Source organism: Camarhynchus parvulus, chromosome 9 (assembly GCF_901933205.1).
Source record: "Camarhynchus parvulus chromosome 9, STF_HiC, whole genome shotgun sequence".
NCBI lineage: Eukaryota > Metazoa > Chordata > Aves > Passeriformes > Thraupidae > Camarhynchus > Camarhynchus parvulus.
The window spans coordinates 14,720,949-14,733,420 of NC_044579.1; positions in this window are offsets into that span (position 1 = coordinate 14,720,949).

Below are 12,472 nucleotides of genomic sequence, written 5' to 3' on the forward strand. Positions count from 1 at the left end.
TTGCTAAAACATTGCTCATTGTAAAAGAAGAAGCAAGAGAAATTAAAGGGAAGCAAAAATAGAGAAGTTACTTGGAAACCAAAATGTCTACAGTGTCATTATATACTTAGAATGTGAGTCCTTCTAGAGGCATTTACAGATTTTTATGCCATCAAAGACTCAAAAATTAATAGCAAGAGATATAAATATTGTAATAAATACAGTAAGTTCACAGCTACCATAGATTTACTGTGGCCTAAAAATTTTACAGAAACAGAAAAAGTAACAAATCTCAGCTCCTCTTACTTAGAATGTAATTCTCCTAATTAATTAGCTGTGGTAAAGAGAATACCTGTTAATAGCCTAAGACATATTGTGCACATATATTTTTCATGCAAATTTTGGTCCCAAGCCTTAGAATGGTAACAGCCTTTCCCCCAAACTAGCTGTCAATAACAGTCCTAAATAAGTATCTGCAAGCTGCTATCCTGGGTAGAAAACAGCAGCAACCAGGGGTATCTGCACCAGTACATTTTGTATAATGACACAGGCACTGGGGAAAATATGTCTCCCATCTTCTCTGACTTGTCCTCGAAAGTTCCTCCTTTGCTCCGACCACCAGAGATCAGCAGGCAGAATTTCCTTTGGCTGGTTCTTCATGCTGAGTGTACCTTGTGGCTGTCTCCATGCACAAGTACCTGCTGCATCACACTGACATAGCTACAACCCACTGCATTTTGTTAATACTTCTCAGACCGGGCTTGTGACTTAAAAGGGACTGCAACATGCTTTCAGCAAGACCACAGTGGGCTTGCAGGCTTTGGGGTGTTTTTTTTTATATATAATTTTATGAACTAGGGGTAATAAAATTATTCTAGTTCCATAGAACACATGGAGATAGATAGAACACATCTGAGAAGCTATATTATTGCTAGTTCTCAGGGAAAAAACCAAGTAGATAATATGCTGCTTATGACCAGCAGAGAGGATGAGGGCCTTGCTCTATCATGTTGTTGAACAAGTGAAGATTCTCAGGGTACCATTACAACAAGCCAGGCTCTCTGGGTGACAGTGAGCTAAGACTGCAGAACTGGTAAGGAGCGTTGCAGCAACACACAGATAACTTTCAGCTAACATCCTACAAACAGCAGCTGCCAACAGCAAATTAGGTGATGGCTCTGTGCTGAGGCAGTGAGCAGGGCTTTTCACAGCACAGCCCATTTGGGGTGCACTGTAATTGGGGTTTGGTAGGTGTGCAGCAAATTCAGGAAGTGCAATTTGCACCTCTTTGCGCCAGAAACGGAATGAGTCAGATCCTTGAAGCTTCAATTTCAGCTTTGCTGCTGCCTCCTCATTGTTCTGACTAATACAATGATTTCATACCCAGCTAAGTATGGTAAAAGCCAGCTGCATGGCCTCTAGGTTAGAGCCAGCTCATGCTGGCGTCAAAGCTGAAAGACTCCCACAGATTTCAGGGGAGCAGCTGCAGGCCACTCCAGCTACCTGTGAGCAAAATTATTAACTACACTAAGAAACACACAAATCAAGGTACATTTAACAATACAACACATTGCATAAAAGTCATTGGCATCTCAATTCTTCAGTGCCAAATTTGAAACATCTGAAAGAGGCTGGAAGTTCAGAAAGAACAAAGCAGATGGGCATAAGACTGCTAACATATTAAAAACCAAGAAACTTAAAAAAGGCAGCAACTTTAAATGCAAAATCTAGCTCTCTAAACATAAGAAAAAAAGCCCCAGAAAAATGGCCTGTATGGTTTTGGCCCCAGATGTCCCAAATTACTGCACGTCCCAAATGCACTATGCTCACTGCTCACTGCCTCAGCACATGCTTGTCTAACACCGCAGGATCAGTGTCCTGTGTTAACTTGGCATGACCTTGGTCCTGGGCAATGGGCAATACTGAAACCTCTCTCTTTCACGAGACTTTATACATGCACCCTGGCACTTTTCATGGTCAGCACACACATTTACAGAATACAGGCTTCTTTCCAATTTATTTAATTACTTACTATAATAAAAGTATTTTAAAAACCATTTTTTACTAATGGGTACAACGATTTTTCCTTCTGTTTATAAATTAACTTTAGTAATTTGTGAAGAACAATGAGGGTGAAATGATTTAAAATAATGTAACATTTGAAAATTTAGTATTTCCTTGCGTGCTCCCACTGGAACCACTACTTGGCAATGCATTTGATAACTGTTTTTCTTTCTGATCTTGTGTAAGCCAAAACCTTGGTCTGACAAATGATATTGTGAGAGCAGTTATCTAAAACTCTCTGGAGCTCTGGCAGAATCAGGCCAAGGGCCTTGATGCTAACCCTGCAAAAAGTAATCAGGATTTGCAGTTGGCTATTGGCAGAGTAGAATTAGATTTGGTTCTGTAAGGCTGTAACTCCAGAAAATGAAGACCTCATCCTTTAGTAGTGTTCCTAGTTAGTCCACAATATTTTTTCTTAAAAGGTGAGTATAAGGTCAGTGGTGAGACCCAGAAGCTTCCACATCTCTCCAAAAGAACTGCGTGGAGAAAGATACCTTGGGATGTCAGGGTAATTTGACACAGAGGTCAGACTTTTATGTACTTGCTGTACAGTATTCTCTAGTCTCAGAATAGTGCAGCTGACAGCTAGGATCCCTGCTTTCTAACAGATGTCAGGTGTATTTCAGTAAATATCGAAACCATGGATAGCTTTCTGAGCCTGATGTGAAAACAGAGATTCTAAGGTTTCCTGCATGCAATTTCTAACCTCCTTAGAGGCCCCGATGATGAGCCTTGCCTGCCTATCAAGCACTACTCTCTTTTTGGGTCAAAGAGGCGTCAAAATAGGGTCAGAGGACGAGCTCATTATTTCCTATCTTCTCAGCAGTCTGCTCCCAGTGTTTCTTGGCTCCTCTGTGACGAACGTGGCATTGTTTGTGAAAGAATGTCATGTTTTAATGATTTGTAAAGTACTGTGAATCGTGCATAATAAAGATACTCAGAAAGCATTAACAGCTGCTAGTGCAGCAAAGTTTTATAAAATTTCAAGAATATAGACTAATTATGTGCTGAACAATAAGCCCCCATCATAGTGGGCTTACTTAAATAGCCCATCAAGACGTCAATAATTTGGCAATAGCATGAGAGAAATTAATATAGGATTTTAAAATATTTTTAATCTAATTTGCTGCATCTGATGTAGCGATATTTTCAGATGGATCTTAGTTAAGTATATAAAATAAATATTAAAAAAACACAGTGTATACTTGCCAAATAATTAAACTTTCAGAACCCATAAGGTGTCTGACCCCAGCGTGACTCGCTAGTACTGCGCGGGTGTTACGGGCGTCATTCCCGCCGCGCCCCGCCAGGAGCGCCTGCCCGGTGTGTCCCGTCACATCAGCACGTGGCGTACCCTGCGGAGCTGCTGCTCCTGGCCGGGACGAGCCGCGGCCGAGGCTGTTCCCGGTTGCAGTTCCCGGTTGCAGTTCCCGCACGGCCCGGGCGCTTCCCGGGACGCGGCGCCGCTGGAGCAGCCCCGCCTGAGGCGGCCCGGTCGCTGTGCCACGGCGCCCCCTGGCGTGGCGGGCCCGCCATGGCGCCCCCGCTGGCCCCGCGCCCTGAGGGAGCGCCGGCCCAGCGCGGGATGGCGGGGAACGCGGCCCCACAGCGGCCCTGCAATGGCCCCACAGCGGCCCTGCAATGGCCCCACAGCGGCCCTGCAATGGCCCCACAGCGGTCCCGCTGGGAGCACCGGTCTCACACCGGGATGGCGGGGAACGCGGCCCCACAGCGGCCCCGCAATGGCCCCACAGCGGCCCCGCAATGGCCCCACAGCGGCCCTGCTGGGAGCACCGGTCTCACACCGGGATGGCGGGGAAAGGACCTGCCGGAGGCGCTGGAACATTATTATTATTAGGGACACTAAAACGTTGTGGTCACTGCCCCTTGCAGGAAGCGTTATTAAAACTAATTGTTGCTCCTCATTAGAACCGCAATACAGTTTTGTTAAGAAGTACATTAAAAGGTACAAAGTGGCAGAAAAGTCAGGCCAGTAATAGTATAAGTTGAATAAAATGTCCATTTTTTAATACAACCTTGAGAATAGGGTCTGCAATATTTAACCTAAAAGACAGTGCGCCTGGTTGACAGAAATCATCATCATCCCAGTGTCAGGAGCACATTAACCTTTCAGAGTACAAACAAAAAGTGCTTCTAAAATGATGTTCGTAGAGGTTAACAATAATTTCCTTCCTTAACATATAATAAAGTTGAATTAAAATAATGTTTGCATTCCCTATTAAAGCAACTCCGCAGATGACCAGCTGATTTGGACTAAAGAACATTTACTAATTTGTTTTTTGCATTGCAGCTGCCTCAACAGCAGGACCAGCACCTCCAAAATCTGCCTGGGCCACTGGCAGCACCAGCCCCTGGGGCTCGAGTCCATTTTGAAACCAGGGCGAAGTGAACAGCTGGCTTGAATGAACGCCTGGGAGCCCACACCCTCGCTCTCCCTCAAATAACAATGTTTATTGCATTCTTGTTGCACTGAAAGGAAAGCAATAAGCATTTGGGAAAACAACATCTACAGGCTGGTGTGTGGGAGGACATTATGATGTTATCCTGTCCAGCAATCTCTTGCTTCTCTCTCTCCATTTGATAATAAAGACAATGACTGAACAAATGTCCCTTTCATACTTACTCCTCTGCTTTTTGTTCTTCGTCACTCTCCCTAAAACAACACAAACCAAGCCGGTAATAGTTTGTCAGATTCCAGAGTCTGGAATGCATTTTCATCAGCCCATTTCTATCCGGACAGAAGTGCAGAGCTGCTGCAGCAGCCACAGAAGCACAAGAGGTCACATACATTCCTGTGGCTCCTCTCATGCTGGAGGAGAATTACAGCTATCGATAGGAGTCCATACTCACATCTCTGCCGTCTCTCCTGTGACATCTCTCTGCACACTGTTCCATCCCCCTCTCTAAGCTTCTGTGCTACTTAAAGCAATTACAACTCGAGTGACTCAGGACACCACAAGTCTTGGAGTCACTCCCCCATACAAGAAAAGAAAAGCTCTCCCTCTTTTCTATGAGATCTACTTTCTGCTGGTATTTGAGTGAGATGGTGGCAACCCAGACAGAACTGTCATCCAACACTTCTTCTCAAGTAGCTTTTTACCCCTTAGTGACTCGGTAGGAACAACAAATACACAAACTCAAATGAAATGGAACTGGAATGCTCCCAGTGACACACAATGCAAGACAGGGACTAGCAGGTGAGAAAGTGCCTCTCCCTGAAAGAAGAAGACTCTGAAGTTACTTACATGTGCATCATCTTTCAGATTCCCTTGAGCTGACAACTCCCCCACCTACCTGTGTGAAGTTTTATATGGCAACAATGAAGGGAAAGAAAAGTACTAATAGAGAAAGTGAGATAACAAAAACACAAAATAGAAAAATATGCTAAAAAGAAGCTCAGCAGCGGAGTTAGAAAGCAAACTTTCCCCTGTAAACAGCAACAGGAATCTAGCCAAGAAACAATGGTCTTGGTATACTTTGGAAACTAGAAGTAGAATAATTAGAGCCACATCTTATTTACTCAGTAATACATAAGCATTTTCTAGAATCCTAATTATGGATTTAGTCCTGTAAATCTTTACTTGCATAAGAAGTTTGTACTTGCAATGAATAGTAAATACTTGGAAGATGTTTATGCTGTTCTTTAAAAATTTGTTTATTAGGAGACTGAAACAAAGCAGTAGATTGTAGCATCTAATTATGAAAAAGAGGATGCACATCACATCCAGGTATTTTGGCACTCTCCTTCTTTTAAGGTGAACACCACAAATGCTGAAAACATTTGGATTGAAATAAAAAGTTTATAATTTAGGTACATGTTTTTTAAACTGAGGATCAATCTGGCAAATGCCAACAAGCAAGCTGCTCCTGTTCAACATAAGCATGCTGTATTGTACTTCTGAGATTAAGCTATTTATAATCTTTACTGCTTTATTGTTGTTTTAAAAAGTGTGTAGATGTATGTAAATATTTACACACATAAATATTTTTACAATCCATCGAATAATTTTAAAAGCAGTGCACTTGCAGAAAAGTATTAATATGAAAACATATGAAAATGCTATTCATATAATATTTATGTTATACATGAGAAACAAATTACTGTATATTTTTGTTCAGAAAAGCTTTCAAGCTCTGACAGCATTATTTGATGGTTTACATGTGGAAAAATGGAAAGAAAATTATTTTATTATCCTCCGCTAGAGGGAGAGAGAGCAGCTCTTGTTGCTGGGCAGATTCTGCACTTTCATTCTGCACCATTTAAAGCAATGATGTCAAGTTTTGGGGAAAAAAAAACCGAGCAATTTAGTTCATTATATTATCAAATATGAAGTAACTCCTAAAATACTGAAGACATGAAATCTAAAATTTCATTGCTGCCAGGTTACTTTGTGGAATCAATACTACACCAAGTTGATTTCTTTAGACATCCATGTTAACATAATTATTAAAACATCTGAAATAAATAGCAAAAGTAACAGAAATTGTAATAATTACTAATTTGATAACAAAACAAAGTTACCTATATTGTACTTTCTATTCTGTATTGGATGTGGAATATTCCTACAGGTTCTGCATTTTTTTCACTGTTTCCTTAGAAATCAGAGCATGATTTCTTCCACCCAGCAGGTCACCCTCTATCTCAGAAGCTCAGAGAAGTCTCCAGAGACAATTTGACAGCAACTGTTCAGAGTGTCGATGTTTCCATTTCACCTAAATAACCTGATGATCCAGTCCATGATATCCACGCAAGTATCTGTCCCTTTCAGTCCTCTGGACTCGTGGTCCTGCTGGTTTGCAGTTTGTGGTAGGGTAAGAAAACAAGAGCTGGTGTCTGTGTGCCCACAGAACGTGTAGGAAGTGCCCCAGCCCACAGAAACACGAGAGACTTGGTTTAGCTCAGAGTACTGAGCAGGACCAAGTTTCTGATGCATTTGTAAGGTCATTTGGAAGAGTGGGCACGGGATGCTCAGTACCTAAAGGACAGCCATGGATGGCACGTAATCAAAAGCTGAAATGTTACTTTCATCTAAAACCCACCACAGAAAGAGTAAAGAAGAAAGGCTAGGAGGGGTTAATATGTCAACTGTCAAAGCAATAATTTAGCACTGGAAGTTTAAGTGACCTTGAAAAGTAAATATTTCTTTATATACTGTGACATGGACAAACTAAGCACAAGGCAACAACTGTTCGGTTTGTGCTCATATAGATTTCAAAGGAAGCCCTCTGTTTATGGTTCAAGAACAAAAACTTAACAAGGAAACACAAACCAGGCCTTAATACAATGTTTGAATTTAATTCTGAAGTTTATAAAATGCTCACAAATTTAAAAATCCCATTAAATATATTTCTGTTCTGCAGTCCTGATTATGTTTCTTTAAGTTTTCTAAGGAACTGGAGGCAGTTTAATAATACATTCCTTTCCTCTATCTGTGTTTAGGGAAAACTGTAGTTATTGACAGTATGAGCACTATGCAGAGATTGAAAAAACTCCAGTGAAACAAGCAAATTGTATTGGAACAGTTACTGAGAAGGAAGGAATGGCTTTATCTTAGACACATGATGGCAGCTTTTGTACAAACAGTTCTGGCTGAGCTGTCACAGGGATCTCTGTTGCAAGACTTCTGGGCTTTTTTGGCCTAATGGAGGTCAGTCACACTCCAGCTCTCCAAAACAGCCCATGCAGCTGTGGAGAGCACGACAGCAGCAGAACACTGAGCACACCCTGGCAGCTTCACACAATGTGAAAATCCCTGGTTCAGGTACTGCTGCAGATGACCTTACGAGATATGAGCTACTAATGGCACACTGCAGTTTAGTTGTGAGCTGAGGAAGTCACCTGCTGTAACTTGGCGGAAATATTTACAGCTCTCAATTCAGTGGAAGACAGTGTATGTGTCTCCTTCTGTCTCTATGCATTGTTTACCCACTCTGTTCTCATAAATTGTAACACCATTGCTGTTCTGGTGTTTAAAAAAGACCTTTTCTGAAAATATATTGCTTTGGGACTTTACCCAAATCAAATTATTGAAATGTTGTGTTAGGATTTAATGAAAGTTTTGATATTTCACAAACTGTTTATAAAGAACATAATACTTTGGCAGTGGTGCTACAGCAAATAAAAAGGGAAACAGAAAGGAAAATCACACAATTCAAATAAATCTCAGAAAATCTCAATGTTTACAAGCACAAATGCTGTTTTATATTATGTTTTCAAAATGTTTAGAGATTGGAAGATTCTTTTGACCAAAATGTCTGTCAAGATAAGCATGAAGAAAACTACAGAACAAAGCTAAGTATATATTTTAAACTTTATGCGTAATCTGCAGCAAACCCAAATTTATTGGTTTGCACTAGACACATGCTAAACATTCACTTCATACCCACTGGAATAAATCATTTCAAGAGCAAAAATTTAGAAAGCTACTGCACACAGATTAATACTGTGATTTGAGTGCAATGAAATCAGACATAGCCTTGGTACCACTAAAGTAAATACATGAATTTATATTAACTACTTCAGTGCTAATTTGACCTTGCAGGAATTTGCAGTTAATTTGGTATATTTGCAACAGGTGCAACCCACAACCAAGTCATGCACTGCATGCTCTGAGATCTCTTACATGCCCGAGTCTGACCCGGAGGGAGTGACTGCAGTGCCAGCGTGAGTCATGTTGGAGGCCCCGAGTTCTCTCTCTTCACGCGGTACTTCAGATGTTCAGCCAGCTGCAACCGCACCCTTATATTCACACGTTTTAAACCAGAAAAGCGAGATATCACCGTGTGCAAAACATTTACAATTGCACTTAGGACTCATAGGATTTTTCCTGATAAGACAGTTTATCTTCCCTTCTCAATATACAACTTTGATTGCTAATGTAGAAAGCTGAAGTTAAATAACGCTGCAAAAAAGGACTGTTTTATCACTTCTTCTTTTGTTTTGTTAGCAAGTGTCATTCCTCCTGTGCTCTGACTTTCTGAATTAGGGAAATAACCATAATGAGTTGCAGAACACACATTTTCCTGTGGACGTCTCTGTCTATAACATGGAAATGTAGGTTTGCTGTTGCTGCTGCCACTGAAGAACTTAAAAGTGTGTGGGTGGCAGCAGTTCAGTTCAGAAGCAGCAGCCACCATACATACTCCTACCCATACAATGTACCCTGCCAGCTCTTTAGACTTCTGCAACTCAGTATCCTATTCCTGCTCACTTTCTCCCTTCATTCTTGCTGCACATTTTGTGGCAGGATGAACCTCCAACTCCTCATGAGAGGCAATGCTCAGTTTAGCTGGGAGAATCTCTAATATGAATCTTGACAAGTCACTGATAAAATAGCCTCTCCACTCTGAGGCAGGACTGTTAACCTCTGCAGCATCCCCAGCTGCTGAGAAACATTCTTTGGTTCTTTTAATACAGTCCAGGAAACGTTCACATTTCTCACTGCATACACAGTGGTTTTTTTACACAATTTAATTAAAAGAGGGTAGCCTTAGATTAAGTGGTGCAAAGAAATTCTTCCCTGTGAGGGTGGTGAGGCACTGGCAGAGGTTGCCCAGAGAGGCTGTGGCTGCAGCATCCCTGGAAATGCTCAAGACCAGGCTGGATGGGGCTTTGAGCAACTTGGTCTAGTGGATGGTGTTCCTAACCACAGGAAGGGGTTTGAAGATCTCTAAGGTCCCTTCCAACACAAACCATTCTATGATTCTGCACTGTCCTCCTGAAGGATCTAAGAAAATTGAACAGGACCTTCTCTATCTGTAGCTGCTGTAATTCATCAGTTCTTGGAGAGAGAAGCGAGAAGACAGAAAAGAAGTTATTCTCCAAAAGGAAATCTCCATGCCAGCAATGATAAAAATGTTGCTTTTTCCTCTACTTTTGAATTCCATTCCCATGGCCTATCCTCAGTATTGGGTGAACTTGAAGATAGCAAATTAGTTCATTCTTTCCCATTTGAGTAAGACCCTGCAGATATCATAGGAGTAGGCAGGGGAATTGCTGAAAAATGTTCATACTTGATCAGAGTATTGTTTGGTAATGTTGATTGTGGTTGAATCCACCAAAGATACCAAGGATTCTCTGCAGACAGGCAGTGGGAAAAGAAGAAAATATGCATTATTTCTGTTTGGCAGTCTGGAGTTACCAAAATGAAGAGAGGGCACAAGCTTTTAGGGTGTTGTAAGGTAACTGTACTACTGTGCAGTCTCTATGCCAAATGATAATATTAGGTTGTTTTCCTTTTGCCTTTTTACCCATCACCAATGTAACATGCCCTTGCAAATATACAGAATTCTTCAGTCATCCAAAGAGGCTCATGGAAGAAAGAGGAGGCAAAATCTATAAATACCATTAATTATCTTTCCCTTTAACAGTAACTTGTATAATGAAGAATTGGCCAGGTCATTTGGTGATATTTTGTACTGGTTCAAAGTTCAGTGGTTCAACAAAACTGGGAGAAGGATTTTTTTTTTCTGTTCTGTATCTTGGTGCTGGAGCAGCCAAGCTCCTATTTCAAACCTTTCCTTCCTCATCAATCACTACAGCACTAGGACTTCATGGGAAGCAGGGTGGCAGCTTAATGAGAGCTTTAGGGAGGAGAGGGATCAGCACTACAGCAATAGTAGAGAAAAAGTGCTGGGAAGATAAATAGCACTTTATATTTTTATCAGTATGCATTTCCTGAGGGCTGAATGATCTGTGAGATCTACAGCACAGCTACCCTTTTAAGCAATGAGATTAAGCAACTGGCTGAAGCTGAAGAGTATGGGCTGAATGAATGAACTGTGAGATGGGTTAAAACTGCATGGAATCCTGGGCTTGAAGAATAGGAATCAATGGGGTGTTTAGTTGGTGACCAGTACAAGCAGAACACTCAAGGCTCAATACCAGTACCAGAATTGTTCTTTTCTTTGATTTTAGCTTGAATAATTATATAGGATGCACCTGCAGGAGATTTTCAGACAATACTAACTTAGAAGGGGTGATTTCCAAATCAAACAGTGGAGATCTGGTTGAGAGGCCTTTGGGAAACTTAAAAACTGAGGCAACAGAAACCTTACAAAGTGTGATGAAGAGTGCAAAGGGAACACATGCGATTGAATAGTGCCAGGCACCAGTGCAAGCTGCCAGAGAGGCAGCTGAAGAGAATGTGGGGTCACAATGGACACTAAGCTGAACATGAGCCAACAGGGAGTTTTCATTGTGAATAAAGTGAACCACCCTCTGAGCTACATTAGGAAGGGAGCATGGACAGCAGATTAATGGAGATTATTATCCCTCCTTATTTAGTGATAGTGAGTCCACATCTGGGATAATGGGTCCTGTTTGGGGTTCCCCAGTTCTAAAAGGATGTCAAGAAACAGGAGAGGGACATGCAGAGGGCTGTTAAGATGGCAAATGGCCTACAGCATACAACTTGTGAAGAGATTTAGAATAAGTTTGGCTTGGTTTGCCTGGCAGAGAAGAAAATAAGGGGATATCTGACGACAACGTAAAACTACTCAAAGGAAGTGGCAAAGATTATTGAGCTGGACTCTTCTCAGTAGCAGCAAATGGCAAAACCAGAAGGAAAAGTCACAAGCTGAGTCCTTGGAGTTGTGACTGGATGCATGTGATTGAGCATGGCTGGTGCTACACAGGAACATACTGCCCAAGAAGGGCTGGTCAGTCTCTATCCTTGAAGGCTTTCAAGGGCAGCTTGAGCAAGGCCATGACTGACCTGCAATACCACAGGTCACAGTCCTGCTCCAAGTGGAAGGCTGGACAGGGTGGATCCCAAAGATCCCTTCCAACCACCACTTCTAGGACTATGCTGCCACATTGACCCCCAGACAGTAAAGGAAATTGAATTATCAAGTCTTCCTACTTCTGCCTTCTTCCCTCTCTCCCTCCACTCCTCTTTGCCTCTAAGTTTTATTATGACATCTAATTACCTTTATGTTTAAGGGACTAGTAAAACATCCTTCCTTTTAATTTGGGGTTACTCTGCTTGCCATCCAAGCATTTTACACAGTTAAGATTTCTAAGGTACCAGAGTCTGTCACACTTTGTTTACCTCTAATTTTACTGGATCAGGCACCTTATTCTTCTTACTTAAAAATGGCTGACTTTTTCTAATACTATAGGATTGTCCTCTCCATTCTTACAAAATGGACTTTTTTCCTTACTGAACATAATTTGTACTCCTGCTGTTAGACGTGCACAGTTTAGTGGATACAATTCAAGTAGATCCACACATACTCATCTTCCTAAGGGACAACATAAATCCAAAACAATAGCCCAGAACCCCTGTGGTATATGAACCAAAACTGCTGAAGCAGTATGACACAGCTGAGTAATTTCTCCATAGATCAAATCTCTGTTGGCACAAGGATTTAGGCACATAGGTGGCACTCAGGTACTGGAGGCAGT